Below are 11,192 nucleotides of genomic sequence, written 5' to 3' on the forward strand. Positions count from 1 at the left end.
CTTGCTCATTATGGATTATATAGACTTTGTTTTTTTTTATTCGGAAATGTTTATTCTGAAATCCCACATCAGTTTTGTAAATACATTTTAAATAAGTCTTAGTTAGGAACGTTTTTGCCTCTTATGGGAACTTATGGGAGAAAGATAAATTCTTTGAAAGTACTGTAAGCCTCCAATATTTCCTTTTTTTGGGCAACTTTTGGCCCTGACTGGATAAATAATATAAAAAGTATAGAGAAGAAATGGCTAAATGTTTTAGCTAAAAATGCTACTACTACTACTACTACTACTACTACTAATAATAATAATAATAATAATAATAATAATAACAGAAAGAAAACAGCAGCTGAATACACTTTGCACTGTAACAACCAACTACAACCTAACCACCTTTCATAATGTTTTTAAATCAAGTGTAAATACTTTCCAGTACAGTATTAAACCCCCTTCCAGAGTTAGCTGCCTTGTAGTTTATCACATAACTATCCACATCAAACATTTTATGACACCAATATCAATTTATATGAAAGGGCCTTTAAATTATTTTATGGTTACCTCCGTTTTTTTGGCTCGTTGAATTAACTCTAATTTTCAAGAGGCAGCTCAAGCCATAAGCCCTGACGTACTATTACAGTGTTCTCCAGATTTTTTATAGTCCAACAAACACAAAGAAGGATGTGTGAGTCACAACTTCAGAATATGGTCAGCTCAAACTTTGCAGGTGTGGATAAACTACCGAGTTTATACTTATGTGAAAGTAAAATAATTTGCTCAAGGGAATGCAAAAACATCTCATGCTTTCATGTGAAAAGAAAGGAGGCCAAGGTAACACCTGGAATTCTGTCATGTTCCTCAGACCATTCCTGAGCAATGTTTGCAGTGTGGCAGACATATGCTTGTGAATCATGGTAAGTTTGTTTTTTTTGCACTGGGGTTTGGACAAAGTTAAGTCAGTGTAGTCCTTTGCTGTGGGAACCACCAAAACCACCTGCTGAACCAGGACACTGTGTTGTGACACTTTTCTATCACAGCCATTATTAATATTTTGAGTAGTTTGGGCTACAGCTACATTAGCTCTTTCTGAAGGGATCTGACCAGACTGAATTGCTTTTGCTCCTGACATACATCAGTGAGTCTTGGGAGTACATGACCCTGTCACTGGTTCGCCGGCTGTAATATCCACTAATAACCACTACATACTGGGAACATCCCACAAGACCTGCTGTTTTGGAGATGCTGTGACTCAGATCCTTAAACTTGTTCAGGATCTAAAGCATGAACTTTGCAAAGTTACTGTCCACTTGCTGCCTAATATAACCCACTCCTTCAGATGCCACTGTACTGTATAGAGATCACCATTATTCACTTCACAAAATCTTAAGACATGCAAAGTTACTGTCCTCTACAAGACAATTGCAACAGAGGAGAAAGGAAGACTTACAGGAAGACAATATTACAAAGAGTGAGTGATATAAAGATTGTTTATCATGAATCTACAGTATGAAGTATGAATCATGTTACTCTCAGATCTCATTATTATATTACTTTCAGTTAAGGGCATGTAATGAGTAAGTTCAAATGCAAACACTTATTAAATAAAATGGAAAGTACGAAGATTTCAATAATGTGGTATGTAAATACTGACTGCTACCAAATTGCAGCTATGAACAAGTTGTCCCCTTCTAATCCACCTAATACATACAGTATACCTACATACAATACTGTATAGCATAAGGAAAAATATACTTAACAATTTATGGCATTCTGCGATGTTTTTCTGTTCAGCATGTTTATAAAAAGTGATCATTTGGTCTACTGGTATATATAAAGGTCTTCCCTGGACTGTTGCCAAAAATAAAGTAAGCACATAATTTTAAAGGATGTCTTAGTATGGTGTAGCATACTAAGACATGCCAAAAATAAAGTAAGCACATAATTTTAAAGGATGTCTTAGTATGCTGTAGCATTTAGACTTCAGTTCAACAGAGCTAAGGGGCCCAAGCCTGTTTTGTCAAGTCATGTGCGAATCCAGAATAATAAGTGAAACTTATTATATTACAGAAAATTGTATTATTAAAAAACATGTGATGTTCAACCAGCACATTTGGATGTGATGGACAGGTGTCCAAATACATTTAAAAACATTGCTTTAAACTTTACAGCATTGGCAGTAAAGTATCCTGCACATTTACAGTATAGTAACTTAAAGAAGGCTGAGAGTCTTTTCTATACTATATATTTCCTGTAATGTACTGTAATAGCATATTATAAATAAAACATAACCATGGACAATTCCTCGATGTAATATACAACAACGCTGTAGTATTTTGCTCTAGGACCCAACCATGGCAGCAATGAGATCTAAACACATGACTTTCTACTCTGCAACACAAAGCCTTGACCACTGGGCCAACATAACTGGCATTATGAACACAGATTAAACCGCTTTTTCCTCTCGAATAACTTCAATAAAAGACTGCAGTGAATCAATGCCAATTAGTTGAACAAGTTGTGGTGGTTCAGTGGTTACCCATAAATTACTGTAAAATCTGTTTTAATAAATGTCTACACTTTTTTGTCAAAATTGGACATTGATGCAGAAGACAGTAAGAAGACAGACAGAATATCCTGAGTAGAAGTTCAGACAGGTCAGGTTTGTGAAGCCGGGCATGAACTGTGCGAATAACAGCAGTGACACCATATGAATTGTATACAGAAAACATATCAGGATGAATAATGCTCAGTGGTAAATGAGGGCAAATCTTGAAACTAATTTTTAACACTGTTCTCAAGTAAACCTTACCTGAGAATCCTTTCATGTGGCTTCTGGAGAGGGATTAGGGAATAGCATGGTTTGGGACAGAGATGGTGACGTCTCCAACACAGCTGTTCACACAAATTATTTTATTCTGCCCATCCAGCAGCTTATGAAGTATAATCAGGTGCAAAGAACAAGTGTGACTCTGCTATTTACTCTCAGTGTGAGATGAGAACAAGTATCTCATCTGCAGTTTCTTTTTGTTAGTGGTGCTTGGGATTAGTCGAAGCAACTCAGCACTTTCAGTCTCTTTGGTTGCTGCAAAACATCACATGAGTTTCTATCAAGTATCAGTGCTTTTTTTCTGCAGATGTGTTTTGTTTACAGAAACGTTTTTAATCATATTCTACATAACAAGAGTATGACCCACCCTGTCTGATACTGGCTGTACTTGTCAACCACAGTCGTGACCACAAACTGACATGTGGTGCTTTCTCTTACAAACTCTATCAAACACCCACACACAAATTCTATTCCATCGCAAATCTCATGCTGCCATTGGTGGTTAAAAGGTGTAAGACAAAGACGTACGTTGCATGCAGACTTAACAGAGAAGTTAAAACCGCAAGAACGTCATGAGGTTTTTTTTTTTAATTCTTAGTTTCTGTATATAGATATATTCACTCATCCACATTCACACATCCCCTTACCCTGTTATCTTCTCACATATTGATATGCTAGTTTTTTAAAGCATTAAAATAAGAAGCTGAGTCATTAGTATACAGGAACAAAATATTTTTGCAGCCCCCACATGTCTGTCATGGCTACAGTAGGCATAACACATTGCCCAACGTCTACTTTATCTTTGAGCGTGAGAGCTAATTGGGAAAGATTGTCGGTCATTTTTATAAAAAAAACAACTACCATACACAGTTACAAAAGGAAAAAGTCACGACATCATGCTGACATGTTCTACAAGCAGGCAAAGTAGCCGCTTAGTAACATTTTGCACAAATTTATGCATTATTTTTTAATAATTTTGTGTGAATTCTTCTTTGGATGCCACTACTGCTATTTGTAGTGCAGTCAATGCAGCTGAAACTGATACCACAACACTGCTGACTTTTCTATTCTGAACATTCAGAAGGTGTTAAAAAAGTGATGTGCCAAAATTATGTGCAAAAAAACCTTCACAAACCCATCACACCCAAATGTACTTGCACTTGTACAACAACATCCTATTCTAAATTTAGTCACCCTTTACTACTATAAAAGCCTCCAGTCTTTGAGAATGGATTTATTTTGGAGAGTGGCTGTCGGTATTTGTTCATTCAGCCACGAGAATATTAGTGAGGGAAAGAAAGAAGGTATGGGCTTCAGTCCATTTTCTAGTTCATCCCAAAGATGTTCAGTAGGGTTGAGGTCAGGGCTCTGTGCAGGACACTTGAGTTCTTTCACTGCAACCTTGACAAATCTTGTCTTTCACAGGGGCAGTGTTATGATGGAACAGGTTCAAGGCTGTTTAGTAATAATGTATGGTTTTAATGGCCAGATAGCTAAATGCTGACAATAGTGTTGCTCATTCTAAGGAGGTTTTGTCTGAGGAAGAAGAAGCCTATATTTGTCACATATACATTACAGCACAATGACATGCTTTCTTTGCATATTGCAATGTTAAAGGTTGACAGGGTCGGTCATGATACAGTGCCCCCTGGACCAGTGAGAGCTAGGGGCCTTGTTCAAGGGCCCAACAATGGCAGCTTGTCAATGCTGGGGCTGGAACCCCAATCTCCTGATCAGCAAATCAAAGCCTTAACCACTTGAGCCACCACTGCCCCTGAGCTTTCAGGGCAGAAGATTATGTCGTTTATGGATTTTCAGTAAAAATATGCCTTTTATTTTGTCTTACTAAATACAACAGAGAGAGAAAAAGGAGATGCTGATGTGTGGCTGTTTATAGCTACTGTAACATAAATAAAACCAGGAACTAAGTTATTTGTGTCATGGATGTTCCAGTTAAAAGTAACTTTAGCTGGATTAAACACACGATGTTCTTTAGTAAATTAAAGATTATCAGTGATGTAATAAAATACTTCACAGGTTGTGCTGTTCAATTGTAGCTCACCGCAACAGTATCTCTCTTTCTTCCTACACTTACTTTCATCAACTAAAGCCATTTGTGATTAAGTTCATTACATTATATATATATATATATATATATATATATATATATATATATATATATATATATATATATATATATATATATTTGATGTAAAAAGTATAAAGAACTTAACATAAAGTCTGAAGACTGAAGCCTTGTCCTTGTAGTGAATAAGTTAGGTAATAAATAAAATCTTTAAAAAAATCCTTTACGTTTCCTCTTTTTGACTGCTTTTTTTGTACAACTCTCTAACTGAATTAAAGGGAAGTGAGCTGGATTTTTTTTTTTTCTTAAAAAAAAAAAAAAAGCAACGCCACTTTACTGTGCCTTTAAAAGGCAGCACCCTGTTAGAGAAGGAGCTGCTAAATCCCCCAGTAAGATGCTGACATCAGCAGTAACAGCACAGCAGAGCACACCAACATAGCACTCAGGGGTCATACTGGGTCACGCCTGCCACTCAGCAACTAAGAAAGAAAAACAGAGGGAGGGGGTGAAGAGGGGGTGTTTCAGGAAGGAGGGCACTTTGAAAGTTCCTGTACAGTTTCAAACCAAACAACAGGTTAAGTTTTAACTTTTAAAGTCCCAGGTTCAGTCTTACCCACAATAGTCCTATTAGTTTCAGTGCCATTTAAGAGTCTCATGCTGTTTACTGAATAATAAGCTGATTGATACTGAAAGCTCCATTTCAAATGGCATGAACGTTGATAGATTTTGTCCATAGCACACTTGCATACACAATGTATTAATCCTCATGGGACACAGATACACACATCTCTGCTCAAAACTGTCAAATATTCCTTTTCTCTTATCACACATAAATATCAATCATGTCACACACCTCATACTGTAGATAAACAGATATTCCTCCCCATCCATCATTTTATGCCACTCATGAGTTCCTAGTGTGACTTTTTCTTCTTTTTCCGGACCTTCCTGATCCATCCTGATGCCCTGGTTGGAGTCTCGTTGCTTGGTGGTGCACTCTGCTGGGGATCCATCTGCATGAACAGCCCATGACCTATGGGATTGCTGTGGATAGAATCACTTGGAAACTATCCAAAACTATCCTTTACAAATAAACTGAAATGAATTGAATTACTAATAAATTACATGCTTGGGGTTTTCAGAATCCACTTCTTCATTGTTATCACAGAAGTACTGTATATACAGTACAGAGAAACATCACATCAGATTTCTCTTTGCTCCTGATTATAAAGCGCTGAGTTTTCTCTTCGACTTTAAACAGATTACTATAAAGTAAACAGTCATGAATACACTGATAAAACCCCAACATGTTCTGAGCATGTACCAATTTCTATTTATACTAGGAAAGGGTTTTTCAGCAGCTAGCTAGCATCAGGTACGACATTGATACACTTCAGCTGAAGATAACAGTGACTGATAGTGTAATAAAACACACACTAGCAAAAGTAGGCCATGAGGTCATTGACATAAAGATATAGAGTAGCATTAACAGATTTAAAAAAAAAAAAAAAGGTAGGCTTACAGTACATGCAGTTCCTGGAATCATGCAATCAAATGACAGAATCAGTCACTTTAAAAGCAATAGATACTATTTCAGTGTTGATTACTTAACAGTTTTTGTTGTTTTGATTTTATTGCATGAACTCGACCTTGATGGTTTTTCAGAATGTTAAGTGTAACACTTTTTAAAGGCTTTTTTAATTTTTTTTAACTTTGCATTCATTTACAAATCCTAAATCCTACATGATTATGGATATATACTGTACTGTATGTCAAATTATAATACAACACTAATTACACTAATGCTTGAGCATTAATTATAATTAAATAAATATTATATTTAGTCTCAGCCTTCTGGTGGTCCAGTGGCAGGATCCCATGCTCTTCTTGCCATGGCTTGGGTTCGATTCCCAGGCAGGGATCTAACCCAGCCACTGAAGTGTTAACTCTCAACAGCAGTCCCCAGCCTGGATAAAATGGGAGAGTTGCATCAGGAAAGGCATCTGGTGTAAAACCAGTGCCAAATCTAACATGCGGCCCATGTGATCCGCCGTGTCGACCCGGAATAGAGAGCAGCCAAAAGAACACTCAGTCTCAGTTATGGCATCTTACATCATTTAATACTTTTTGCTGTTTGTAATGTAAATTATTAACACTTCATGTTATGTGTTTATGAACAAGGGTGTTTATGGGATTTTGACAGGAGGCTGATTCCATGTCCTGGAAAACTAATGAGGTCACAGCGATGTCCCTCTCTTACTGCTTTGTTGAGTGAAGCTGTCAATGACGATGCAGGAACAATGGCTTGTAACTACTGTGTTTGTATTCCATATGTTCTGGATTTCCTGTCTGTAGAAAGAGAGTGGAGCAGAGGTGAAGACTTCAACCACTTATTGTGTTACAGTACATCTCATTTTAGTATAAATGGCCAGAATCCAATGGGAAACATGAAGTGTTGCCCGTTGCTGGTAGCTGTACACATATGTTTATTTGTCTAACAGCTATTTGTTTATTTGCTAAAAGAGTTCAAGTTAGGTTTATGGCTAAAGTAATTCAGTTATAGTAGAACACATGGTACACGTGCACATAAAAGCAGACATTAGAGAAATAATTTACATATACACAAATACATTTTAGGTGAAGCGAATAACATTAATTATCTTGTTACTTGTTTAAGGTGTGAACAGTCAGTTCTCAAAAATTGTTGTGTTTTGGAAGCAGGAAAATGGGCTAGAGTAAAGATCTGAGCGACTTTGACAAGGGTCAAACTGTGATGGCTAGACGATCGGGTCAGAGCATATGGTCACAAGCTTGTGTTTAAAAGTAGTGGTGTTGTTTTGTCTAGTTAAAAAATAAATAAATAAAATATTGCAACCGTGGAGGCCTGAACTACTGGGATTTGCATAATCTGAATTTAGAGCCTAGAATGTTGATTTAAGGAACAAATCTCTCTCATATTCTTAAATATTAAGAAAAATGGTACCACATCTGAATATAGCCCAAAGACAGTAAGAAAAATGTGTGTGTGTGTGTGTGTGTGTGTGTGTGTGTGTGTGTGTGTGTGTGTGTGTGTGTGTGTGTGTGTGTTCAAACTGACACTGAGGTCACAGACACCACAGGCTAAAATGAAGTACCTGTCAGTCAAGTGTCTGTGCATGCTGTCATATTGACCTCCACTAACACATCTAGACTCCTCATGACTCTGCCATTCACATGCTGGTAGTGACTGAAATACAGACAGCATACAAGCCAGGGTTAATGAAAGTTCATGTCATTTCTATCATGAGGTTATTACTCTCTGTGTAATCTCAGAAAGTAAATGAGATACAGAGACAGGAACAGAGAATGAAGATTACTGATATGACTATATGCTCTGCCTGTTGTGAATAACAGTGCAGCCATTTTCAGTTACTAGTCCAGGATCAAACCATAACATGCTTAATTAATTCTGAATCGCCCTGTCGTTTGTTCTTTTTTGTGTATTTGGATTTTGAATGGACAATGTAAGCTCGGTCCATTGCTTTTAGTTTCTCCTATAGTTCATGTGCAAAATATTGGCAACAAGTGTTACTTTAGCTCTTTTTATTTAGACCTTGACTCTTGGGCTGCTCTTCTGACTAAACGTCTGACTCTCTGACCAGAAATCTTGCGACAAGCTCCTTGATGGTGTAGTGAGGTTCCTTCCACTTCGGCACATTGATGCTTACAGGAACATTTTACAAGTTGTAAATTCTGTCAGTAACCAGTGCTATTATGTACTGTAGCACAACAAGCTTGTCATGAAGGTCTTGGACAAGCTCTGCACCTCTACACATCATGAAATGTTTATATACTTCAGATTGCTTCTCGCCATTTTGGCTAAATTCACTTGGTGTTCTTTAGTTTGTCTTTGAGAAGCAAAACGGTATGGATATGAGTAGGAAATGACTGCTGTCTTACACATTCAGTGAACTGCTGAATTCCAACTCATTACAATACCTCATATAATTGCTGCTATTATATAAAGTGCTTGTTACTTTATTTTACTTTATTTTTATTTTACTTTCTTTGTACATGTACTGTAGAATATACAGTATGTACTCTGTTGTCTTGTAGTGTTTTGTATCATTTTTTGTACCATTTTTTATGACTTGACTTGATATACTTTCATTGAGAGGTGAGAAACCCTTTTGTTAGTATGCTTTTAAAGCTACCTGCTGATAGAGGGGTAACATCACTAACTTTTAGGTATTTTTAGCGCAGTGCCTGTTCTAGGTAGCCAAATAATTTAGTGCTAAAGAAGTAAAAATTAAAGACTAGTGCTGACCTTGTGATGATGATTTGCAATTACAGTAGCTTATTCTTTCTTGTGTAAATTATGCTATTCTCAGTCAGGACAAAAAGACATTGTAATTAGATGATCAGCCATCATTTGGATTTATTTGTAGTTTCAAAGATAAGACTTAGATACATCCTGCTGATACAAATCTTTTGGCATTGCATGATATTTGACAGGCATTATCAAGGACACCTTTGGCATCTGACAGCTCCTCCAGCTCAATATTGTCGTTGTTTTAACAAGCATGATGAACTTTCAAACATTTCCTAGGGCCAAATAATTTGGCATGTTAACCTGAACTAAACTTGTTATGTCATTAAAATGTCAACTCGCCGGATATTTCGATGAGACTCCCTGACCTTGACATATGACCAGGAGGATCTTCAGGGGTCTTTCCTTGTGATCTTGTTTCCTGTCACATAGTTTACTTGTGGCCTGACAACAAAGCAGCTTTCTGAACATGGCTATGAAATGTTATATAAAGCACATCTTAGTATGAGTTTCCGAAAAAACGTTAATTGAAAATAAACATTATTATTGATTTTATCGATTACACCAATAACCTTGGGTCTGAAATAGAACAGGATTTTTCCAGAAAATATGCACTATTGACAAATGACATTTGTTATACTGGTGAAATTTTGAAAATATATAACATTTATGTCCATGGTTTTTCGTTTTTCTTGACGTTGTAGTTCTCTACACTGAGTGATACATTACAGGACATGAGTAGGTCTTAAGACTTGGGTCTGTCTTTCATCAAACACAGCTGATAGGCATCCGTTTTAATCAGCATGTCAGCTCTGTTACATGCAGGCGCATGCACGTTAGCCCATTAAGCACACTCAGATGTGTAGCTGTATGTGGCATGCAGGCACTGAGCTTGTCAGCCGTGCCTAAAATCCACTATCAGCTATCATTCACGCTTTAACGGGTTGCGCTTAGACTAAAGTCTTTCTTCTCAATCAATCAAAACGCTTCATTTTGACACAGCTACGATATGGATATGTTTCAGGTTTTTTTTCAGCTCATTTCCATTCATCAGCACCAGTAAAGTTGCTTAAGGTTGATCCAGTCGTACACTGAGACACAGATGAGCAGTATGATCTAAGGCAATGGTTTGTGTTATGCAGTTTCACCGGTTAGTTTCCCCGTGTCACCATGATATCAACATCCAATGACATACAGACTGCTTACTTTGTGTTTTTTGTGTGTGAGTGTTTCTTTGTGTTGCATGCTTTTGTTAATGATATAGTCTAAAATTTATTTTTAGACACACAGGCACCGTTGCCTCAATGGAAAACAGGATATCCCATCCCTGTTTTTACAGAAACAGTGTGTGTGTGTGTGTGTGTGTGTGTGTGTGTGTGTGTGTGTGTGTGTGTGTGTGTGTGTAGGCATGTTTTCTACCTCACTAGAGACCAAATGCCCCCCCCCCACAAGAATAGAAATATCTGATAAGCACACACAAGATATAACACACCCTTGTTGAGACATTTGACTGTCTGCCCCAGGAGTGAAATCAAAGAAGCATTAGTTCAATTGGCTTCTTTACGTTGGCTTCTTTAGTGAAATTATTATAGTGATTGAACACAAGAGAAATAAGAGTCTGTTCCTGTTCCTGTGTGAACAGGACGAACGTAGAACAAGTGAGAAACAAAGATGAAGGTTCAGATAGGCCACGTTTAGATGACAACTCTAAACCGCTAACTTATCACTTGGTACCCTGCTGCCTCAGCTACAGTGCAGCTGTGTGTGTGTGTGTGTGTGTGTGTGTGTGTGTGTGTGTGTGTGTGTGTGTGTGTGTGTGTGTGTTTGTGATGTGGTTTGATGTCAAAAACCAACACAAGCCACTAGGAAGAATGGCTGGCTATGTGCAGCTGTGCATTTTGTGTGTGTGTGTGTGTGTGTGTGTGTGTGTGTGTGTGTGTGTGTGTGTGTGTGTGTGTGTGTGTGTGACTTTAAAT

At 37.4% G+C, this 11,192-nt stretch overlaps 1 long non-coding RNA gene across 1 annotated transcript; it reads right to left on the reverse strand.

The window, feature by feature from the left end:
• Window positions 1-7,016: 7,016 nt before the first annotated feature.
• Window positions 7,017-10,091, reverse strand: LOC125146065. Its single transcript, XR_007144571.1, has 3 exons — window positions 9,585-10,091; window positions 8,042-8,133; window positions 7,017-7,256 (listed from the first exon to the last, which is right to left on the reverse strand). It is a non-coding gene; the product is annotated as an uncharacterized LOC125146065 (long non-coding RNA).
• Window positions 10,092-11,192: the final 1,101 nt, after the last annotated feature.

This window comes from Tachysurus fulvidraco, chromosome 12 (genome assembly GCF_022655615.1).
Source record: "Tachysurus fulvidraco isolate hzauxx_2018 chromosome 12, HZAU_PFXX_2.0, whole genome shotgun sequence".
Classification (NCBI taxonomy): domain Eukaryota; kingdom Metazoa; phylum Chordata; class Actinopteri; order Siluriformes; family Bagridae; genus Tachysurus; species Tachysurus fulvidraco.